The 4,978-nt window shown below is 59.4% G+C and overlaps 1 protein-coding gene across 5 annotated transcripts in view; it reads right to left on the bottom strand.

The window, feature by feature from the left end:
• Positions 1–4,978, bottom strand: part of PTDSS2 (phosphatidylserine synthase 2) — a 31,116-nt gene that overhangs the window by 17,844 nt on the left and 8,294 nt on the right. The gene's annotated exons all lie outside the window — the stretch shown is intronic.

Below are 4,978 nucleotides of genomic sequence, written 5' to 3'. Positions count from 1 at the left end.
CCTGCTGCTCCTACGAGAACAGCTGGCCATGTATATTGAAACTAGACTTAACTTTGCAAACAAATTAGTCTTAATTTGGCTATCTTTGGTAAAAATGGGGTGTTTTTAGAGAGAAAAATTACGTTTGAGTTATACGCCTTTGTGGATACCAAGTTCAGTGCCGTTCAGTGTTCTGAGTCGTCGCTCCTCCCGGCCCACTGGACCGGATGCCGCATCCTTCCAGTTCCCTCCAGACTAAGGTATCCAATTTCCCCCTCTCCTCTGACCGGAATCACCGAGAACCAACTGCCCTGTCCAAGGCCACGCGTGAGCGGAGGCGGGACCTGATGGAGACCAGAGAGGTCACCACAGCAGCTCACCTACGGACAGTCTCCGCCCAGTGCAGCAAGGCCACCAGAGACATGCAAGCGGCAGACCAGGAGATCCTATTAGACGCTCACTGCCTGCCTCCACCCCTCCTGACAGACTTCTAGAAAGCTCCTCGACCGCCCGCCTTCAGAGCTTGGAAAGCGGGATCCAAGCCGCCCTGGTCTTTAACCAGTGTTTTCCTGTTTCCAGTGTGACGCCTCTCATTAAAGACCTGACTGCTCACGCCACGGGCCTCACACTGGAGCCCACCTGTACCGCCGCCTCCTGAGACGAGACACAGCCGTTCAACCAGACGCGCCTGGCCGAATGTGACCGGGAACAGGCTCCCAGCCCGACTGCTGGAGCGTGAACCTCTCGGGGAGGCTCCAAGGCAGGGCTGAGGTCTTCAGAACCAGCTGGCTCATTAAAGACCTGACTGCTCACGCCACGGGCCTCACACTGGAGCCCACCTGTACCGCCGCCTCCTGAGACGAGAGACAGCCGTTCAACCAGACGCGCCTGGCCGAATGTGACCGGGAACAGGCTCCCAGCCCGACTGCTGGAGCGTGAACCTCTCGGGGAGGCTCCAAGGCAGGGCTGAGGTCCTCAGAACCAGCTGGCCGAGACGTGCCGGCCCCTGGCGCACGTGGGTTCCTTCGCGCCGAAGGCGCTCGAGACCCTGTGGGCTCACGAGCAGCTCTGACCCCTCCCTTGAGGCATCTAAATTAGTGGCCTTGCCTGTAATAGGAGTTTTCAGCGGGAATAACTTTTATGACCCAGCTGCAGGGCAGGCGGACACCTAAACCTCTGCTCCTTATTGTCCTTCACGTGACCCTCCTCCGTCTGAAGCCCCAGGCGCCTGACGGCTCCTCAGCTGACTGTCGCTGAACCTCTCTGAACCTCTCCAGTACATGGGGCTCCCACGTGCACGTGTGTGAACTGGTTTTTCTCGTTAATCTGGCCCGCCGCATGCAGACTCCTCAGACCAGCGAGAGAACCTAGGCGGGGAGAGGAGTTTCTTCCGCCCCACAGAATGTCCCACAGTTCGTTTACCCATGTTCTGCTGAAGGACATCTCGGTGGCTTCCCAGTTTGGGCAAGGACAAGCAAAGCTGCTGTGAAGCTCCGCGTGCAGGTTTCAAGTGCACATCAGCGGTCAGGTCGCCTGGGGGAAGGCCACGGAGCGCGACTGCGGGTCACGGGCTCAGCGCGCTTAGTTCTGCGAGGCGCTGAGACCGTCTCCGCGCGCGCTCCGCGCTCCTGCTGCTCTTGGCCGCGTCTGACTCTAGCCGGCACCTCCCTGGTGACAGGTGGGCGGAGCGTCTTCCCACGCTCGGTTCCCACCTGCACCGCTGAGCTGAAGTGCCTGTCTGCCTGCACCTTACACCTGTGTTTTTTTTCCCCCCTCTTTTATTCCCCCCCTTTCGCCCATTTTTAATTGGGTCGTTTTCTCATTGCTGAGTTTTAAGGGTCCTTTGCACATCTTGGATACAAATCCTTTGTCAGATCAGTTTTCTAAGTCTTCCCTACCAGTCTGTGGTGCGTCTTTCACGGTCTTAACAGTCAACATCATTTCTAGATTTATATATACGTAGCTGCACAGGAACATAAATGTCCCGAACGTCGCCAGCAGATCAGGGGGTCCATGGAGTGCGCTGCTCCCACGTGACCCTTGCGGCAGCAGTGACACGGGTCGGGCTGCCGCAGACGCAGCACGGCGCCACGGAACCGCCACGCCAGGCCCAGCGTGCGCCGGGCGACTCCAGCGCTCGGAACCACAACGGGCCAGAGGGCGACGCTGGCCGATCGGCAGTGCCCTGGGGCCGGCGCTGAGGACTGGCTGCAGGGCTCAGAGGGAACAGCGGCATCGTCTGTTCAGTGGCGGCAGGTGGCTGTAGCCACGTGTGGAAACTCACTGAGCTGAGTACTGTAACTGGATACACGTTAAATTAAATTATACACCAACAAGACTGACTGAAGAAGGGTGAACCTACTCCCCCAGAGTAACGGAACTTGTCAGACCCATAAAATGAACAATAATACACAAGCCCAAACTGGAAGCTTAAGAAAAACCCGTTTCCTAAACTTTTAACAATGTGTTCATGTTTGAAAACAGACATAACCTGTAGCGAGTGTTTCCTATACACGAAACCTTCCCCCTAGGGCATCCAAAGCTCTGATGTAACGGTGGCCTCCCCAACACCCCGGCCGGCTGAGAAGGCAGCCAGCCCAGGAGGGACCCGGTGCCCGCATGGCCAGTGGGGTGGGGCTGGGGGGAGGGTGCAGCTGGGTCTAAGGTGGTGAGAATGACTCAGCACAGATGAACCTGTGACCCACGTGCCCACGTTCTTCTTGGAAGAAGTAGCAGAGCCACGGAGAGCAAGAGAGCTCTCCTGTGACCCACGTGCCCACGTTCTTCTTGGAAGAAGTAGCAGAGCCACGGAGAGCAAGGACCGAGGCACTGCGGGGGTGACGGAGCCGCCGGGGACAAGCTGGGAGCAGGCTGCAGGCAGCAGAGCGAAGTTACAGGGCCGGGAGGGCCGGAGACGGTGAGCTGCAAAGAGGCCCAGTGTCCCCGAACAGAACTTGAGAGAAGTGCCAGGAGCCTCTGAATCCCTGCCGCCCTTTAGATGGATTGGCACGGGTTCAGGACAGGGCCTAGGAGTCTCTGTGGCCGCTGGCTGGGCAGCTCAGGAGAAGGGCCAGAGCAGGGCGAAGAGCTAGGGACCCACCTACAAGGGTCCGCAGCTGCTGCCCTCAGGGACCCAGGTAGGAGGGCGGGCACCTGCGGAACGAAAACCAATGCCCTGCCCTTGGGGGGGCACCCCAGGACACCCTGCATGGGCTCACTCTTGCTGGGGCGGTCACCTTCTTCCTTGTGACACTTCTTGCCTGGTGACATCGTAACTGCTCATCTCTGACCTACTTTCACAGCCATGTGAGGACACCCCTTCAGTCCTGCTTCTTGGTCCTCCCTGCCTAGCTGTGCCCAGCAGACCCCACAGACCCTCCACACTGACAATCAATAAAGGAAACCTCAGCGACGTGGAGGCGGGCCAGAGGGGGCGCTCTCGCACAGTGCCACCGTGTCCCTACAGACCCCAGCGGAATCCCCCAGAGGAAGGACCGGCCCCTACAGCCCCGACGAGACGATGCACATCACATCCTCCCCCAGAACCCGGCTGCCTAGCGACAGCCTGTCAACCTGTCACCTCCCTGGGCTTTCCTTCTAACAGCCCCTCCCAACCTCTCCTTTGTCTCCGTAAAATGACGTTCCTTTCCTTTGCCTGCTGGACTTACCTATGGCTTTGATAATACTTGTTCATCCAGAGTTGCAATTCTTTGCTGTTCCCAAATAAACTCATCTTTGCTGGTAAAATAACTCATTTTTATTTTTAAAGTCAAGAACACCCAGCTGGACCAATTCACAGAGAAGATCGAGTCCTATCTGGACATCCCCTCTCAGCAGACGCGGGCTCCTGCCAATGGCCTATCATCGTATCCACAGGCCCAGTGTCCCCCCAGGACTGCTGCAGTGAAGGCAGTTCCAGAGGGTCCAACGCGCAGCCCAGCTCAGTTTCCCCAGGGACCCCACTACCCACGCCCCAGCCTGGGCGGCTCTACCTGCCACAGGCTGGCAGTGCCACCGAACGGGGCTGGGCAGGCCCCAGCAGCAGGTCGAGGCAGGAGGCCATGCCTAGCGGGGGCTGGGAGACCAGAGGAAGGCCGTGGAAAGCGGGCTGGGGCCGCTGTGGGGAAGGGGCAGAACTCAGACGGGGGGCCGGAATCTTACAGGCAAGGGAAGATGTGAGGTCCTCAAGTGAGCAGAGCCCTGGGCCCAGATGCCCTGGTAGCCGTTTCTAAGCAGAAACACCTCAGCCACGGCCACGGAGCTGAGCTGGGTTATGAGGTGCACCGTGGGTAGCTCTCAAGTGCCCGCACAGGAGGCCTGCCTGGAGCCACCTGGCGTTTTAACAGGCGCTGACACCTGCAGAGTGAGTGACAGAGTTCGTACACACTCCCAGGCAGACATTACGAGCCTCAGTTTATAGAAACAAGGGGTGGCTCCAAGAGGGGAGGTTCACAAGCCCCGGCCCCACCCACTGAAGCTGGCCGGTGGTCCCCTGGCACTGCCGGGCCTCCAGCGCCTCCCTCCACCTGTCCCCACCCAGTACAGGCCTCCAGATCCCTGCTGGCCTCCTCTGGCCGTGTCCCCAGAGCAAGTGGGGCCTGGGTTCTGATGGTGGCAGTCACCCAGGCCCCAAGTTCGGAGGAGCGAGGGGGGCACGTTGGCATCAGGGGATCCAGGGGTGAGCTCCAGGGCAGCAGCTTCCCTCCCTCGCACTCTGCACCTAGCCGCTAGCTCTGTCCGCAGACGACACTGCAAAGACCGCCCACCCCCTCCCCGCCTGCGCCACCCGCCAGACACGCAGCTGATGTCTCACGGCCGCTTCAAATGCTCCAAAAATCAACACGGAGGACAAGAGTGCTGCCCACTGAGGGGAAACCATCTGTGGTGGCACAAAGCCCCGCACTGCCCAGGCCTCGACCTCACGGGCTGCGAGCCCGGGACTTCTAGTGAGAAAGACAAGCTGGGTCTCGGTCCCTTTTCCTGGCGCAGAGGCCCGGAA

The sequence above is a fragment of the Pteropus alecto genome, unplaced genomic scaffold (assembly GCF_000325575.1).
Source record: "Pteropus alecto unplaced genomic scaffold, ASM32557v1 scaffold43, whole genome shotgun sequence".
Classification (NCBI taxonomy): Eukaryota; Metazoa; Chordata; class Mammalia; order Chiroptera; family Pteropodidae; genus Pteropus; species Pteropus alecto.
Note: the sequence above shows the minus strand (reverse complement) of the source record. Positions and strands in the feature narration are given on the sequence as shown.